The following is an 18524-nucleotide window of genomic DNA, read 5'->3' as shown; positions in this document are numbered from 1 at the left end:
GAGAACACAGCTCCCTCGCCGCGTCTGACAGAGAGACAAGAGCCGGCCGGGGGGTCCATCAGGTGGCCATTAGGCCACCTCTTGGGCCCCCCATGACAGGGGGAAAACAGGGGGCATTTGGGGGTGGCATTTTTTGCTGCCCCCTGAGTGCCTGCAGGACCACAAACAGGAACGGCATTCCTGCTCTAAAAAAAGTGCAGGAACGCCGTTCCCACGCGTTCCTGCAGGACTCGAGCCCTGACTTCACGGGGCCCAGCTGCAGCTGTGACCCCTGTCATTGTGGGCTATCACAACATCAGGACCATTGCACTGCCACACCAGCACAGGAACCATGGTTGCTGGGTGACCGTCATGTGGGGAGCAATGTACTGTGCTGTTCACCTCCTTCTGGTCTCTGTGTATAGCGCTGCTGATCAGATAGCGGTCTTACAGGAAGTCCTCACTGAGAGAACACATCCTGTTAGGACTGGTACCGCTTGGCCACGCTACACAAAGTCAAAAGGTCTAGGAGGGGAGAGCGGGAATGGACAAATTAATGGGCTCGGGGGTGTGAGAGAAGGAATGAGACAAATTAAGGGGTTGGGGGGAATGCGACACATGGGAGGACTGGAGGGAGGGAATGAGACACATGGATGGGGCTGGAGGGGAGAGGGAATGAGACACATAGGTGGGGTTGAGTGGAGAGGGAATGAGGCGCATGGATGGGGATGGGGGGAGGGGGAATGAGACACATGGAGAGGCTAGGGGGAATGAGACACATGGAGGGAGATGATGAAACACATAGTGAGACCCAGGGCAATTGTTGCACCAGGGCCCCGTGGTTTCTAGTTATGCCTCTGCCTACTATATTTAAAGCATCACTGTCTAAAAAAAGGAAATTGTCATAATAAAATTTTAAACATTTCATTGTTACTTAACTGGAATTCTACAGCAATTAAAAAATATTATAAAAAAGGCTGGGCTAACTTTATTTTCTATTGAGCCTGAGTTTTGGCCAAATGTAAAAGTGCTTAGAGGATAAAGGAACACTATAGCATTAGGATTAAAAACAGATACTCCTTACACTATAGTGCACTGGTCAATGTTTGGATATCTGTCCCCCCCCCCCTCCCCCCCCACCACACACACTTGCTAAAGTAAAAAAAAAAGTTTACTTACCTTCAGTGCTTTGTCTGTGGCTGGCCCCACTTCCTTGGCTGAGAATATCCAGCTTGATGATCTAAGCCAATCTAATGCTTTCCCATATGAAAGTGTTAGGAGGTTAGTGCACATCGCTAAGATCATCAATCTTTTATGATCTCGACCAATCAAATGCTTTCCAATAGGAAAGCATTGGAAGGCTATTGTGCATTGCCGTACTGCGCCAAACAGCATCTGCTCATGGAAATCCATTAAAACAATGGCGGATATCTATGAGTAGCAATCAACACCTCCATGCAGAGTTTGGAGACGCTGAATGTAGATGCCGCACACAGTGCAGCACTGGACTAGGAAGCACCTCTAGTGACTGTCTGAGTGACTGCCACTAGAGGTATTACTAGGCAGCAATGCTGTACTGTGCCAATCAAATGGTCTTTATGAGACTAAGTGACTGCCACTAGAGGTATTACTATGCAGCAATGCTGCGCTTTGCCAATCAAATGGTCTTTATGAAACCATTCTGATGGAAATAACAAGTTTTACTATGCTTTTTCAGAAGAATCACCTAACAGCCATTAGAGGCATTTTATCACTGCAATGTAAATATAATATTGCTGTTTCTGCAAAATAGCAATGTTGTCAGTATGACAGGGTGTGGCGGAACCAACCTCGCCACTGGCCACTGGAGGACACTGGTCGCCCGCCTCCTGCCACTGGACTATGGCCCCATGTTTAACACTGTTCTTTTTCCCTGCAGAAAGGCTGGTTCGTGCCTTTCTGCGGACTGTTAAAGCCATGCTATCCCAGATAGCTATGCCATGGAGCCCAGCCGTATACTGAAAGACTGTATGAAAGACTTTGGCTCCATGGCGATTGAACTGTATGTATGTGATCTGAGCGCCATCCGTTAATAATGTGCACTCAGATCTAAGCTATCTGGGGATATATTGAGTGTATATGTTTTATGTGATAAATGTAACAGTATGTATTTTTATGTCTTTTATTGTCCTTTGTCTGCCATGTGGTTAATGGAGTTTTGCCTCTGTCCTTGGAGATAATTGGATTACTTCCCAATTATCTCCAGGACAGAAAGGAGGGATTGTGATGCATTGCGGGATTGTAAGCTTGTGATTGGTCAATGTCCAATATGTTTCCCAGTTTCCCATTTGGTCCCCTAGTGGAGTGTCCACCAGGTGGGAGACCAGCATAAAAGCCAGGCAGGTAGCCCAAGTCCAGATAAATTGGTTTGCAATCTCTATATTTAACCCTGTACCGTTCCAGGACACCATAAAACCTGTACATTGGGGGTACTGTTTTACTCGGGAGACTTCGCTGGACACAAATATTAGTGTTTAAAAACAGTAAAACATATCACAACAGTGCAATTTTGAAAATAAAGGGCACTTTGACTGACGATATAAGACTGTATGGTACCCCAGGAATGAGAATTACCCCCATGATGGCATACTATTTGCAAAAGTAGACAACCCAAGGTATTGCAAATGGGGTATTTCCAGTACTTTAGTAGCTACTTAGTCACAAACACTGGCGAAAATTAAAGTTCAAATTTGTTTTTAGCATGTTTCACACACAAACAAATATGAATGCTAACTTGGGCCAGTGTTTGTGACTAAGTGGCTACTAAAAATACTGGACATACCCCATATTGAATACCCTGTAAGGTGTGATTCAGAGATTTATGACAGATAACAGTGTTACAATGTCACTATTGATACATTTTTTTAAATATATATATTTCGAAACAAACAGCAATGTCCTACTTGTACTTATAGCTCTATAACTTGCAAAAAAAAAGCTAAGAAAATGTTAACATTGGGTATTTCTAAACTCAGGACAAAATTGAGAAACTATTTAGCATGGATGATTTTTGGCGGTTGTAGATGCGTAACAGATTTTGGGGGTCAAACTTAGAAAAAGTCGTTTTTTTTATTTTTTTTCATCATATTTTACAATGTTTTTTATAGTAGATTATATGATATGATGATAATTAATTATTATATGATATGATGAAATATAATAATATATATTATTATAGGATATGATGAAATAATGGTATCTTTAGAAAGACCATTTAATGGCGAGAACAACGGTATTGTCAGGATCCCGCGGTCTCCCCTTCCCCTACCTGTCAGCGAGTTCCATCCTCCTCCTCTCCCCCCAGCGGCAGCATGTATAACACTGCATGCTGGGACCCCGTGCATTTATGCGAACGCCGGGGTCAGTCACGTGACCCGGCATTAAAGGTGCAGTACCATAATCACAGTGGGAGGTTTAAATATCTCCCACGTGTGTTTGTTAATTCTGATTGGAAGTTATCCAATCAGAATTAATCACAGGATTTATATACTTACCTTTCCTGTCTCTCAGTGCCCTGTTGTGGTCTTGTGATACCTGTATTGCAGTTTGCTCGTGTTTCTCTCTGGTTACCGATTATTTGGCTTGTTATTCCGATTTTCCTGTATTCTCCACTCCTTTGACCTCGGCTTGTTTCTCGCTCTCCTGTTTTCTGGCTCCCTTTACTTGGCTTGTCTCCTGACTATTCTTAGTGTGCTTAACCCGGCCATTCTAAGGACCGGTATTGCACCCTTCCTGTGACCTGTTAGCTTGTAAGGTCCCGAATCGTGCCAGGTATATAATATGTGTGGGTACTGTAAATGAGTAAGAAGAAAATTACAACTAAACACAAAAAAGAAAATTCAAAAAACGGTCTGGTCACAAAGGGGTTAAACAACATGAGCTTACTCTTAACTAAACACAAACACAATACTCAATAATTAAAAAAAAAAAACATTCAGAATTTATCTGAAAACTTTCTAAACATTTCTCTTCAGAGGTCACCATTAAAGTTTATGGAAAGTTTTGTATCAAAATAATTTGGAAAGCTTACTGCTTCGAGGCCAAAGTTTGCAGAATGCCAGCACCAGAGCTGTAGGTGCATTATATGCTACTTATAGATATGCACTCTATGCAAGGTCGTAATACCCTGAGTGTAGGATAAGTATATCTAGTGATGCGCTTGTACTGTTCTTTCTGGGAACAGTTGCCTGGTGGCCCCAAAAGACAATGGGGAACAAAGACAATGGGGAACAAAGTCAAGACTGTTGGACAGGACCCTAAAATACAGACTATCCCGTCAAATTCATGACTGTTGGGTAGTTGGATCGGTTTAAGTTTAAAAACAGCCACACTTTGTGTTTAGCCCACACTTTCTTTTTTTTGAGGACTACACATTTAACATTTCCTACTTGTGTTTTTTTTTTTTTTCATCAATAGCTGTATTCATTTATCTTTATTTAAATACTATAGGATTTGGGACTAGCCTTTCTGCGGCCATTTCAGATGAGTTGGAGGGTAGTTGAGAACTTTATTTTAAGAGGTGCCCTCGAAGGCACAGTAAGGATAGAGTTTAGAGTTTCACCTTATCTCTTAACCTCCTTATACTCTTTATCCTAAGTTTTTTATTTTTCATTTATATTGAACCTTTGTTTAGTTATTTATCAACTAGAGATTTTAGGATGAATTAACTACCCCCTACCTCACTCTTAGACTAATGTCTGGATAAATGTTACACTTGTCCTGTTAGGGATACTTTCCCACGATTTCCAGGTGGCTATAACTTTGTTACAACTGTTACAATTTCTCCTGAGTGGCAGACATTGATAGCTAGATCCTGTAAGACAGGTTCCATATACTGTTTTGGTTATGTTGATTTAGATTTGTTTCTTATCTTTTATATCTTATCAATGCAGGTATCTTGTTTTTATATATGAATGCATATATATTTTTATAAATTTAAATAAAAGTTAAGTTTTACAATTAATGGGTTGCTTCATTTGTGTGTCTGCACACTTGCTTCCCTTCCCCCTTTTTTTTCCTCAGTTGCTTTTGTCTCCTTTTTGTGTACTAATTTTACTACTATGGGTTACCCCCCAATCATTATTGAAGCAACCCTTATCTCCTTTGTTTGAATTTACTTTGACAAATATCACCCACCATAAAGATTGCAGGACTTGAAGGATCTGTTGTTAATGTCTTGGTTCCAGATACCACAAGATACTTAGGAGGCCTTGTGGAGTCCTTGCCTCGAAGCATTGTAGTTTTTTGGCAGCATGAGGGGACCTACATGATATCAGGCAGACAGGGGCAGACTGACCGGTCGGGCACTTCGGACATGGTCCGAGGGCCCGGCCGGGAGGGGGGCCCGCCATCAGGGGGCCCGGCCGCCCCTTTAAATGCTGCAGCCGCCTGAGCGCTCTCTTAAGAGCCTCAGGCGGCTGCAGCTTCTCACCTCCCCTCCCCTCCCTGTAGCGTGGCCGAGCTGCTGTGCGGTCCGCGGTGCCCGGCCGGAGTGATAGGAAGGTGCTCAGTGTGCACCTTCCTGTCAGTCCGGCCGGGTACAGGAAACAGAAACTTCTGTTCCGCGCGGAACAGGAGTTTCTGTTTCCTGTACCCGGCCGGACTGACAGGAAGGTGCACACTCAGTGTGCACCTTCCTATCACTCCGGCCGGGCACCGCGGACCACACAGCAGCTCGGCCACGCTACAGGGGAGGGGGTAAAATGAGATTGGGAGGGGGGGTGTTAAAAAGAGAGTGGGAGAGTGGGACGGGGGGGTGTTAAAAAGAGAGTGGGAGGGGGGGTTTAAAAAGAGAGTGGGAGGGGGGGTTAAAAAGAGAGTGGGAGGGGGGGTTAAAAAGAGAGTGGGGTGGGGGGGGGTTAAAAAGAGAGTGGGGGGTTAAAAAGAGAGTGGGAGGGGGGGTTAAAAAGAGAGTGGGGGGTTAAAAAGAGAGTGGTAGGGGGGTTAAAAAGAGAGTGGGAGGGGGGTAAAAAGAGAGTGGGAGGGGGTAAAAAGAGAGAGGGGTTAAAAAGAGAGTGGGAGGGGGGGTTAAAAAGAGAGTGGGAGGGGGGTAAAAAGAGAGTGGGAGGGGGTAAAAAGAGAGAGGGGGTAAAAAGAGAGTGGGAGGGGGGTAAAAAGAGAGAGGGGGTGTAAAAAGAGAGAGGGAAGGGGTTAAAAAGAGAGTGGGGGGTTAAAAAGAGAGTGGGGGGGGGGGTTAAAAAGAGAGTGGGGGGTTAAAAAGAGAGTGGGAGGGGGGTTAAAAAGAGAGTGGGAGGGGGGTAAAAAGAGAGTGGGAGGGGGGTAAAAAGAGAGAGGGGGTTAAAAAGAGAGTGGGAGGGGGGGTTAAAAAGAGAGTGGGAGGGGGGTAAAAAGAGAGTGGGAGGGGGGGTAAAAAGAGAGAGGGGGTAAAAAGAGAGTGGGAGGGGGGTAAAAAGAGAGAGGGGGTGTAAAAAGAGAGAGGGAAGGGGGTAAAGAGGGAGGGGGGTAAAAAGAGAGAGGGAGGGGGTAGAGAGGGAGGGGGTAAAGAGGGAGGGGGTAAAAGAGAGAGGGAGGGGGGTAAAAAGAGAGAGAGGGGGTAAAAAGAGAGGGAGGGGGTAAAAAGAGAGAGGGAGGGGGGTAAGAAGAGAGAGGGAGGGGGGTAAGAAGAGAGGGAGGGGGAGTAAGAAGAGAGGGAGGGGGAGTAAGAAGAGAGGGAGGGGGAGTAAGAAGGGGGTAAGAAGAGGGGGAGAGAAGAGTAAGAAGAGGGGGGAGTAAGAAGAGAGGGAGGGGGGAGTAAGAAGAGAGGGAGGGGGAGTAAGAAGAGGGGGGGTAAGAAGAGAGGGGGGAGTAAGAAGGGGGTACGAAGAGGGGGATGGGGGAGTAAGAAGAGGGGGAGGGGGGAGTAAAAAGAGGAAGGTGGAGTAAGAAGAGTGGGGAGCGGGGTAAGAAGAGGGGGAGGGGGGTAAGAAGAGGGGGAGGGGGAGTAAGAAGAGGGAGGAGTTAGAAGAGGTGGGAGTAAGAAGAGGGGGAGGGTGAGTAAGAAGAGGGGGAGAGTAAGAAGGGGGTAAGAAGAGGGGGAGAGAAGAGTAAGAAGAGGGGGAGTTAGAAGAGAGTGAGGGGGGAGTAAGAAGAGACGGAGGGGGGAGTAAGAAGAGGAGGGAGGGGGGTAAGAAGGGGGGAGGGGGGTAAGAAGAGAGGGGGGAGTAAGAAGGGGGTACGAAGAGGGGGAGGGGAGTAAGAAGAGGGGGAGTAAAAAGAGGAAGGGGGAGTAAAAAGAGTGGGGAGCGGGGTAAGAAGAGGGGGAGGGGGGGTAAGAAGAGGGGGAGGAGGAGTAAGAAGAGGGAGGAGTTAGAATAGGTGGGAGTAAGAAGAGGGGGAGGGGGGAGTAAGAAGAGGGGGAGAGTAAGAAGGGGGGTAAGAAGAGAGTGAGTAAGAAGAGGGTGGGAGTAAGGAGGGGGTAAGAAGAGGGGGAGGGGGGTAAGAAGAGGGGGAGGGGGGAGTAAGAGGAGGGCAATTGCCCCCTCCCCTGTCCGCAGGCACCGTGCGGGCAGCCGGCAGGGGAGGGAGGAAGAGAGGACCCGGGAGCTCAGCCTGCAGCTCCTCTGGGTCCTTCTTGCGCGAGCACAGATCGTTGCCGCGGTTACCACAGCAACGTTACGGCTCTTGCGAGAGTAAACTCTAGCCCTGGAGCTACGGGCTAGAGTTCACTCTCAACACTGTGACCACAAGGGATTCCTGGTGGTCGCAGTGGTGAGAGTGAACTCTAGCCCCATAAACACACTGCCCCCACACACACCATACACATTTACACACATTGCCTCACACACATACACTGCCCACCCATACACACACAGCCCCCCATACTAACATTGCCACACACATACACAGCCCCCTCATACACACATTGCCCCACACACCCTACACATTCACACACTACACCCACTCACACACACTGAACCTTTCACACACACTGCACCCCTTACACATTGCACCACTGCTCCTATACCCTACTACAGCCTCATATCCCAGCAGACCCCAGGTAAGTTGTCAAACTGTTCTTAAACGGTTTGACTACTTACTCTGGGAGGGGGGCCCGGCCCTCCTGGCACCATAACGACTACACAGAGCAGTAGTGGTTATTGTGCATGGATTATTTCTTTAAATAATCTACAAGTGCCCCAGTAGCCAGCAAGCCAGCCAGCCAGCCCACAGGCCGGCCAGCCAGCCAGCCCACAGGCCGGCCAGCCAGCCCACAGGCTGGCCAGTAGCCAGCCAGCCAGCCCACAGGCCACCAGTTAGGCTTACAGCCAGCAAGCCCACAGCCTGCCAACCGCAGCCAGCAAGCCACAGCCTGCCAGCCAGCAAGCCACAGCCAGCAAGCCACAGCCTGCCAGCCGCAGCCAGCAAGCCCACAGCCTGCCAGTCGCAGCCAGCAAGCCCACAGCCTGCTGGCAGTAGCCAGCAAGCCCACAGCCTGCCAGCCGCAGCCAGTAAGCCCACAGCCTTCCAGCAAGCCCACAGACTGTCAGCCAGCAACAGTAATTAAGGTAAGAGGAGCCAACTTGGCCTAGGTATCAGCGAGCTATGTTGTGTTGCTATATTGTGAATAGGAACCAGAGTGTTGGAGACCCCCCTCCAGGCCCCATTAGACTCCATTGTAGTCTCTAATGGGACCTGGAGGAAATTCTTTCTAACACACTCTCTAAAGGACACTGAGATAGCCTCTGCCCCCCCCCCCTCCATGGCCCATTAGCCCTCAATTGTAGTCTCTACTGGGGCCTGGAGGCGACTGTTTCCAGCAGGGACACTGAGATGGCCTCTGTTAGAAAGACCCCCTTCCAAGCCTATTAGACTCCATTGTAGTCTCTAATAGGGCCTGGAGGAGATTCTTTCTAACACACTCTCTAAAGGACACTGAGATAGCCTCTGCTAGAAAGACCCCCCTCCATGGCCCATTAGCCCTCAATTGTAGTCTCTACTGGGGCCTTGAAGGGATTATTGCACTTTTGTTCCTTGTGTCTAAAGATTGTGTAGGGTGTGGCTGGAGGCGGTGCATGGAGGCAGGACATGGGTGGCGCTTGCTTCGGAGTATAGGTGGGGCCTGTAAGGGGGCCCTTGATTTATTTTGCCTGGGGGCCCTGAGGGTTTTTATGTTGTGGCTGATCAATGTATAGCGTTAGGAATACAACCATGAGTTCACAACACTCTAGTGTTCTAGCACCTATTTAGATTTCTATGCTCACTAATTTAAAAAAGTGTCTTAGCCACCTGCTGCAACTCCCATGTTGCCTGACTCCTCTTTGGCTTTTGGTCCAGTCCAATGCTTCTCAGATAGAAGGGCCATGAGAACCATTAATGTCTAACTTCACAGAACAATGTCTGACTTGGTTCTAGACATGGAAGCACCCTCTGGTGAATGTCAGGAAGACAGCCACTACCATTCATTTTAAGCCCTAAAAAGGAAACATTGCCATATCTCCAAAACAATAATGTTTTAGATTGTTGTAACAAAATTCCAGAGGCACTGCACACAGACCACTACAGCGATGTGTTTATAGTGTCCCTTTAAGGCAAAACAGTTATTCTTAAAATTTCCTCCATGTTAATTTTTTGTAACTTGTTTCTATTAATATATCTTCGTTCTACATACTGTCAGAGCCGTCTTTAATAATAATTGGAACCCGGGCAAGCATTTGTTTGGGCCCCTTGGACCCTGCCCTCTACCCCACCCACCAACACCCTGGCATGCAATCACGCCCTCCACCCCAATGCAGTGGTGGAACTAAAATAGCAAGAGCCCTGGTGTAAGAATTTTATTTGGCCCCCAATTGCAAGGTTGGACAAAAGGTAGAACCAATTCTACCTTGGCTCTACCAATTTCCTATGCTTATAGGGTTGTATTTAGCACTGTTTGAATGTAAGCATATTTGTGTATGAAGTATGTTTATGTGAATGTGTTTCTATGTGGTGTTGGAGTTTGGACGCAAGTGTGCATGTATGTGTAGTGTTGGGTTTTGAATGTAGGGGTGTTTTTTATATATAATTTTGGTGTTTAACACAGAGGTGTGTTTGTATGTAGTGTTGAAGTTTGAATGAAGGGTGTATTCAATGTTGGTACTCAGATGCTCAGACACACAGGTACACACACTGACAAATGCAGATACACAGGTACACACACTGACTACACACAGACACACACTGACAACATACCGATACATAGACACATGGACTGACAGACATACTGACACACACAAATACATACATTGACAGACATATAAACTGGAAAAATCTAATGTGAGAAAAATTCAAGGATGGTTCACATGGGTGTCTGCAAGTTTCTTTAGCACATCACCACTGTCAAGTACACAATTCCTTAACAAAGGGTTGTAGAACCTTATCCATAAAGATGAATAGTAGTTATGTCGTGAACATAAAATTTTCCGTTCGCGAACGGCGAACGCAAACTTCTGCAAATGTTCGCGAACGTGTGAACCGGGCGAACCGCCATAGACTTCAATAGGCAGGCGAATTTTAAAACCCACAAGGACTCTTTCTGGCCACAATAGTGATGGAAAAGTTGTTTCAAGGGGACTAACACCTGGACTGTGGCATGCCGGAGGGGGATCCATGGCAAAACTCCAATGGAAAATTACATAGTTGATGCAGAGTCTGGTTTTAATCCAAGGGCATAAATCACCTAACATTCCTAAATTGTTTGGAATAACGTGCTTTAAAACATCAGGTATGATGTTGTATCGATCAGGTAGTGTAAGGGTTATGCCCGCTTCACAGTGACAGACCAAACTCCCCGTTTAACGCACCGCAAACAACCGCAAACAGTCCATTTGCACAACCGCAAACACCCCATTTGCACAAGGTTGGATACCGATCGATGGTTCGATATTCTGAGCCCTCTCTGATTTACTGTACACAACTATTCGATATTCCCACAAATTTTATATAGCATTTTATGTTTGTTTGAGACCACCTTAAAAATATTGGTTATCGCTAAAAATCATGATCACTATATACTTTCTCTACAAACCTCTAAAACAAACCAAACTACTCATCCATCCGCTATACCACTTTATCCCACCTAGAACTAGTGCCCAGTTAAAATACTTGACTCTTACTTACCCACACTCAGTCATGCCACACACATTTCACCACTACTCTCACTGAATCCCTCTGACTACGGCTAAATTCATCATCTACATCAGAACACTTCTCCTAAGATTGGGTTGTATCCATGTCTCGGGTCTTTCATTTAGAATAGGGGCAGCTTCGGTCTCCTTCAACACTAACACTCCAGTGCATATTATTAAAAGATTGGGCAGATGGAAATCCTCAGTCTACATATTCCCGAGAAAGAAATGAGGAAAGCTTTTAAAAGCTTTTAAAAGTTTGGCTTTGTAAATTTGATGCAATAAGTGTGTTTTTCTTTAATACCTTTTCACCCTCTTTGCATGAACCCGATTTACATATATTACTAATATGTTTCTGAACATATATATTATATTATTCACTCACTCACTCACTCACTCACTCACTCTCTGGGCCGGCCTAAGACACCATGCTGCCTAGGTCCAACGATAAATGACTAGGGGGGATAATGTATAATGAACACAGGTTACTGGCTATGGGGGGGATAATGTATAATAAACACAGGTTACTGGCTATGGGAGGGATAATATATAATAAACACAGGTTACTGGCTAAGTGGGGATAATGTATAATAAACACAGGTTAGTGGTTGTGGGGGATAATGTATAATAAACACAGGTTACTGGCTATGGGAGGATAATGTATAATAAACACAGGTTACTGGCTATGGGAGGATAATGTATAATAAACACAGGTTACTGGCTATGGGGAGGATAATGTATAATAAACACAGGTTACTGGCTATGGGGGATAATGTATAATAAACACAGGTCATTGGCTATGGGGGGATAATGTATAATAAACACAGGCCACTGGCTATGGGGGTATAATGTATAATAAACACAGGTTACTGGCTATGGGGGATAATGTATAATAAACACAGGTTACTGTCTATGGGGGATAATGTATAATAAACACAGGTTACTGGCTATGGGGGGATAATGTATAATAAACACAGGTTACTGGCTATGGGGGATAATGTATAATAAACACAGGTTACTGGCTATGGGGGATAATGTATAATAAACACAGGTTACTGGCTATGGGGGATAATGTATAATAAACACAGGTTACTGGCTATGGGGGGATAATGTATAATAAACACAGGTTACTGGCTATGGGGGATAATGTATAATAAACACAGGTTACTGGCTATGGAGGATAATGTATAATAAACACAAAAAAAAAAGAATGCAGGTTCAGAATTAATCTAAATTGTATGCTGTGTAGGAGGTGGGAGGGTCTGGGAGGGAGGGTCTGCTGCTGATTGGCTGGAATGTGTCTGCTGACTGGGTCAAAGTTTACTCAATGATGACGAATAGGGGACGGACCGAACATCGCATATGTTCGCCATCTGTGGCGAACGCGAACATGCGATGTTCGCCAGGAACTATTCGCCAGCGAACCGTTCGGGACATCACTAATGAATAGTGGTTTCAGTACAGAATCTGAATGAGGTGCTGTCTATTGCAAGCAAACCGTAGCATGGAGTATATGTGTAACAGTATGTGTATGTATGTGAGTGTATATTTATATGTTTAATAGTGTTTGTGTGTGTGTATGTAACAGTTTGTGTGGATTTCTGTATGTGTAACAGTTTGTGTGTATCTGCGAGTGTATGAGTGTGAATATGTGTAACAGTGTGTTTATTTGCATATATGTTACATAGTTACAAAGTTACATAGCTGAAAAGAGACTTGCGTCCATCAAGTTCAGCCTTCCTCACATTTGTTTTTTTGCTGTTGATCCAACAGAAGGCAAAAAAAACAAACAGTTTGAAGCACAATTTTGCAACAAGCTAGGAAAAAAAAATCCTTCTTGACCCCAGAATGGCAGTCAGATTTATCCTTGGATCAAGCAGTTATTACCCTACACTGAAAGATTATATCCTTGAATATTCTGTTTTTGCAAGTATGCATCTAGTAGCTGTTTGAACATCTGTATGGACTCTGATAAAACCACTTCTTCAGGCAGAGAATTCCACATCCTGATTGTTCTTGTAAAAAAAAACAAAAAAAACATTTCCTCTTTCCTTTGCCTTAGACGAAATCTTCTTTCTTCCAGTCTAAACGCATGGCCTCGTGTCCTATGTAAAGTCCGGTTTGTGAATAGATTTCCACACAATGGTTTGTATTGGCCCTGAATATATTTGTATAGTGTTATCATATCCCCTCTCAGGCGACGTTTTTCTAAACTAAATAGGTTTAAATTTGTTAACCTTTCTTCATAGCTGATATGTTCCATTCCTTTTATTAATTTTGTAGTCCGCCTCTGCACTTTTTCTAGTGCCATAATATCCTTCTTTAAAACAGGTGCCCAAAATTGCACAGCATATTCAATATGTGGTCTTACCAGTGATTTATAAAGAGGCAAAATTATATTCTCGTCCCGAGAATGAATGCCCTTTTTCATGCATGACAATACCTTACTGGCCTTGGCTACTGCTGATTGACATTGCACATTGTTGCATAGTTTGTTGTCTATAAAAATTCCCAAGTCCTTTTCGTGTGTTGTTATCCCTAATTAACTTCCATTAAGGGTATACGTTGCTTGTGTATTCTTTATGCCGAAGTGCCTAACTTTTCATTTTTCAACATTAAATTTCATCTGCCATTTGAGTGCCCAGTCCTCCAGTCTATCTAAATCCCACTGGAGCAAAGTAATATCTTGCTCACATTGTATTATTTTACAAAGTTTTGTGTCATCTGCAAACACTGAAACATGACTTTCAATGCTGTCTTCAAGATCATTTATAAACATGTTAAATAGAAGTGGTCCCAGAACAGACCCCTGAGGGACACCACTTGCCTCCTCTGTCGAGCTTGAAAATTTACCATTAACGACAACTCTTTGTATTCTGTTTTTAAGCCAATGTTCTACCCAAGAACAAGCATTTTCATCTAGACCGATTTACTTGAGTTTGAACACATCTTTTGTGTGGAACTGTATCAAATGCCTTGGCAAAATCCAAATAGATCACATGCACTGCAACACCCTGATCTATACTTCTACTTACTTCTTCGTAGAATGCAATCAAGTTAGTTTGACATGACCTGTGCTTCATAAAACCGTGCTGATGTTTGCTGATAACCATGTTCTTCTCAAGGAATTCTTGAATATTATCCCTTAATAGCCTTTCAAATATTTTACCAGCCACAGAAGTTAAGCTCACAGGTCTATAATTTATAGGTAAGGATTTTGAACCCTTTTTGAATATAGGAACCACATCTGCCTTCCTCCAATCCTCTGGAACACTTCCTGAAAGAAAAGAATCTTGAAAGATTAAAAACAGAGGTTCCCTTATTTCTACACTTAGTTCCTTAAGTACACGTGGGATGGATACCGTCAGGCCCTGGAGCTTTGTTTATATTAACTTTCTTTAGTTGCTGCAACACCTTGTCTTGAGTTAACCAATTACAATTATTCTGCAAGTTTTTAGTAGCAATCATTTGCACATCTATTGCCAGGGGTTCCTCCTTAATATATACGGAGGATAAACAGTTATTTAAAATTCCTGCCTTTTCCTGGTCTTCATTAAATAACACCCCCGTTTCAGTTTTTAATGTACCTACACTTTCATTTTTGTTTTTTTTTAGAATATTTTTGGTCTCTTTAGCTATCATTTTTTCATTTTGAAGTTTAGCAAGTCTAATTGCCTTTTTGCGCGCATTTTTTGCTTTGTTATATCTTTTATAAGATGCATCTGATTTGTCCGATTTAAATGCTTTAAATGCCCTTTTCTTATTTTTAATGTGTAACAGTGTGTGTGCTTTTATGTCTAACATTGTGTGTATGTATAAAACATCTGCATCCACGTATGTCTAACATTGTGTGTTTGTATGTATAAAGCATCTGTATCCGTGTGTGCCAGTTAGAAGTGAAGAATAAAACTTGTACATTTACCGAATTGTTTAAGTTTGTCTGAGAAGAAATCTGTACATATAATTTCTGTTTTATTATATGTTTATATGTTGGCTATGCAATCACTGCTTCAAAAAAATATTATGATAATATTTTCGTGGATCAAAAAGTACTCAGTTGTGAAGGGATTAACAAATTAAAAGCTAGTTTTTCCCAGGAAAATTCCCTTATAATGTTTTTTTTTTCTGAAGAGGTGACAGGCATATTCTTTTATTTTTTCTCCAACAGAAATAAATAAAACAGTAATAATACAATTAGCGCAACAATAATTTTAGGGGAATTTTTTTTACCTTTTAACCCCTTCAGGATGCATTACAGATTTATTCTGTCAGGGTTGTCATACCCCTAAATACCCATGATGGAATAATTCCATCATTACCTTTGTCCAACATACTTTTTGTCAGCAGATGCCGTTTCCCTGCTAGTTACTTAATCACTCAATACCTGGGGCTGCCCTTTTTCAGCTTGGACCACAATTAGTAGCCCCATGCTGATTGATGAGCTGTGGCTTCCCTTTAAATTAGCGTGGCTGAAATAGCATGTTCTGTGATAGCCCAGTGAGGTCCTTTCTGTTGTCAGTGGGGATTCCAACTGACAAATAAACATTTTATAAGAGGGTTTTTTCTTAACTGTTTGGAGAAAGAAAATCCTATTTTGTTTTTGTTATGTTCAGTGTGTGCTTTAGAAGTGTGCAAGCACTGTGCATTGTTTGTTAATGTCAAACACAATAATGTTACAGCAATATATCCACCAAACACTGATAAATAAAGTTGTGCTACTTTACACAATACTCACAATCATTCAAATATCTTACCTAATTTCTTATAATACAAAAAATAAACCCACCATCATCAATGTCATGTAATACTTCTAAATCGAAATTGAGGGTGGGTAGGGGAAGGGTTTTGTTTCCCAAACCAACATCAGCAGTAATTCAATGGCTCTTGAGAGTAGAAACACCTCATCTCCAGCCATGAGGAGTACTGACACCTCTGTTGCCGCCATCACCAGTTTTGGTAGTATTTATCCTCAGCAAAATGTGCACCACTGTATGCAGCTCAGTCTTTAACATATAATGCACCCTTTTAAGGCTGAGCCACCAGGTTCCAGTGCCTGAAGGAAGATGGAGGAGTCGGAGCTCAGTGGTGAGGTTGGGATAGTAATTGGAAACAGGGTGTGTATATGTATGTTTGTCAGTGTGTGTATCTGTATATCTGCATGTGTGTCAATCTGTGTATCTGTCTGTGTGTCAGTGTGTGTATTGGTGTGTCTGTGAATGAGCACGTGTCAGTGTGTGTATATGTATCTGTATGTCTGTTTAAGTATATGTGTCTGTATATCTGCATGTGTGCCAGCGTGTGTATCTATGTGTCTGTTAAGGCCAGCCTTAGGGGTGTGTAAACTATACGATAACAGGGGGTGCCGGACGGAGGATGGAGGGCAGGGCCATCAGGTGGATAACAGCTTGTACATGCAGGGGCTGGCATTGCAAAGTTTCAAAAGCTGTTTGCAAGTAACATATCGGGGGCGGAGCTAAATGGGCAAAGGGGTCGGAGTTTAAAGGTGCATTGCGGATGGTGATAGTACTTGTTGGGGTGGTGACAATGTTGGGGCTGGTAGTCTGTGGGGAGGCTGTGGTTTAGTGGCCAGCCTCCTCACACTGAAATAACTTTTTTTTTGTGTGTGTAATCTATTTCCTAGTGGTCTCCTCCTCCATACAGAGCTGCAGATGACGTGTTGGAGATCTCACGAGCTCCGGCACTTGATGTGTCAGAGCGTTGACGTGGTCTGATTGGACAGATATCGCAAGGTCTGCGATATAATTGGCAGAGCTGCAGACTGGATGCTGATGAACTCTCTCCGGCAGGCTGCGTGCAGGGGCCTTGCACCCAGCAGCATACAGGGCAAGCTGCCGGGCTCCCTTCTGGACCCATCCATCTGTAGTTTTAATGATTGGTTTGTGAACTTGTTCGATTTTAGAAACATTTCTCTGCCATCAGCATCTTAGTGCCATCTCTCTGACACCAGCCTCTTTACCATTTCTTTGCCGTCAGCCTGTGCCATCTCTGTGCCACCAATCTCTTTGCCATCTTTCTGCCACCAGCCTGTGTCATCTCTCTGCCCTTAGCCTACCTGTGCCATCTCTATGCCACCAGCCTACCTGTGCATCCCTCTGCCACAAGCCACTGCTCTATGCTTCTAGTGAGTGTTACAGTGTGTGTGGGAGGGTGACAGTGTGTGGGATGATTGTAGGGTGTTGGGGTGGTGACCGTGTGTACGGACCAAGGACCCAACTCAATATTGTTAATTATGAACTTGTTAAATTTTAGAAATGGGTTAGCGCAAACTGGTGTGAACTGGCTGAATCCCACTATTGCCTGCACCTCTATCTCTCATGAAGCCCTGGCACTTTTATCAGAGTTTATTCAAATGTTTAATCAGCAATTGGATAAATATTTGCAAAAAACATAATATACAGGGATATCATTTTTAATTAGTGGGATATAGCTTCTTGATGCAGGATTCTGGGGCCATGAAGGAATTTTTTTCCTAGTTTGTTGCAAAATTGGAAGCGCTTCAGACAGGGTTGTTTTGCCTTGTGGCGAAGGTGACATCGCCACTGGTTTTTTGAGAGGCCTGTTTGCCAGTCTCCTACCCTGTGACTATGGCCCCTTTAATTTATTGTTGCTGAGAGACCGTATTTGTGCCTATTGGGACTTTAAACAATTGCTCTTCGAACTTTCAAAGTGGTTTGAAGTTAACCACAGCCAAATTGACGAACGGCTAGGTGGTCGCCATTTGTATAGTCGAACACGTGGCTGCGGCCATCTTGTTTAGTCGAACGTGTTCAGCAGGGTTTTGTCTTTGAGTTCATGGAACTCAAATTGGACACGCGACGGCACGAACACCGCTGAACTTAATCTTCCATGGAACTTCGGCTATTCGAACGAGAGTCCAATGGCGTTTGGTGAACAAAAACCCACGAACAAGGGACACACATTAACTATGGTAATTCCCCATTCCGTTCGGTAATTCGAACGGTACTTTGACTGTTTAAAATAGACCGGCTGCACAGCCAAATTCTATGGAACTGTTTTGGGCATGGGACCATGCGTACCGTCGGTCAAAAAGAGACTTCCAGGAATTTCCCGAACCCTTGCTCTGATCTGGGTGATTTTTGGATATGTTGTTCACCCAAATCAGGGCTATTATGTGATTTTATTGAGATATGTTGTATTTTGGGGTACTTATTGGACTTTTTAATAATGTGTGTTTTTTTTTCTGCCTGGAGATAATCAAGTTAATGCATTATCTGCCTTAATTATTAAAAAATTAAAAAATTGTTACATTGTCTTTTTTGGCTTGTACACTTTGTGTCCCTGTGCCCAACAAGGTCCACCTGGGCGTCACTCTTGTTGGGAAACCTGAATAAAAGGCCAGCTGTGGCTTCCATTAAACAGACC

Source organism: Pelobates fuscus, chromosome 11 (assembly GCF_036172605.1).
Source record: "Pelobates fuscus isolate aPelFus1 chromosome 11, aPelFus1.pri, whole genome shotgun sequence".
In the NCBI taxonomy this organism is placed as follows: Eukaryota; Metazoa; Chordata; class Amphibia; order Anura; family Pelobatidae; genus Pelobates; species Pelobates fuscus.
Note: the sequence above shows the minus strand (reverse complement) of the source record.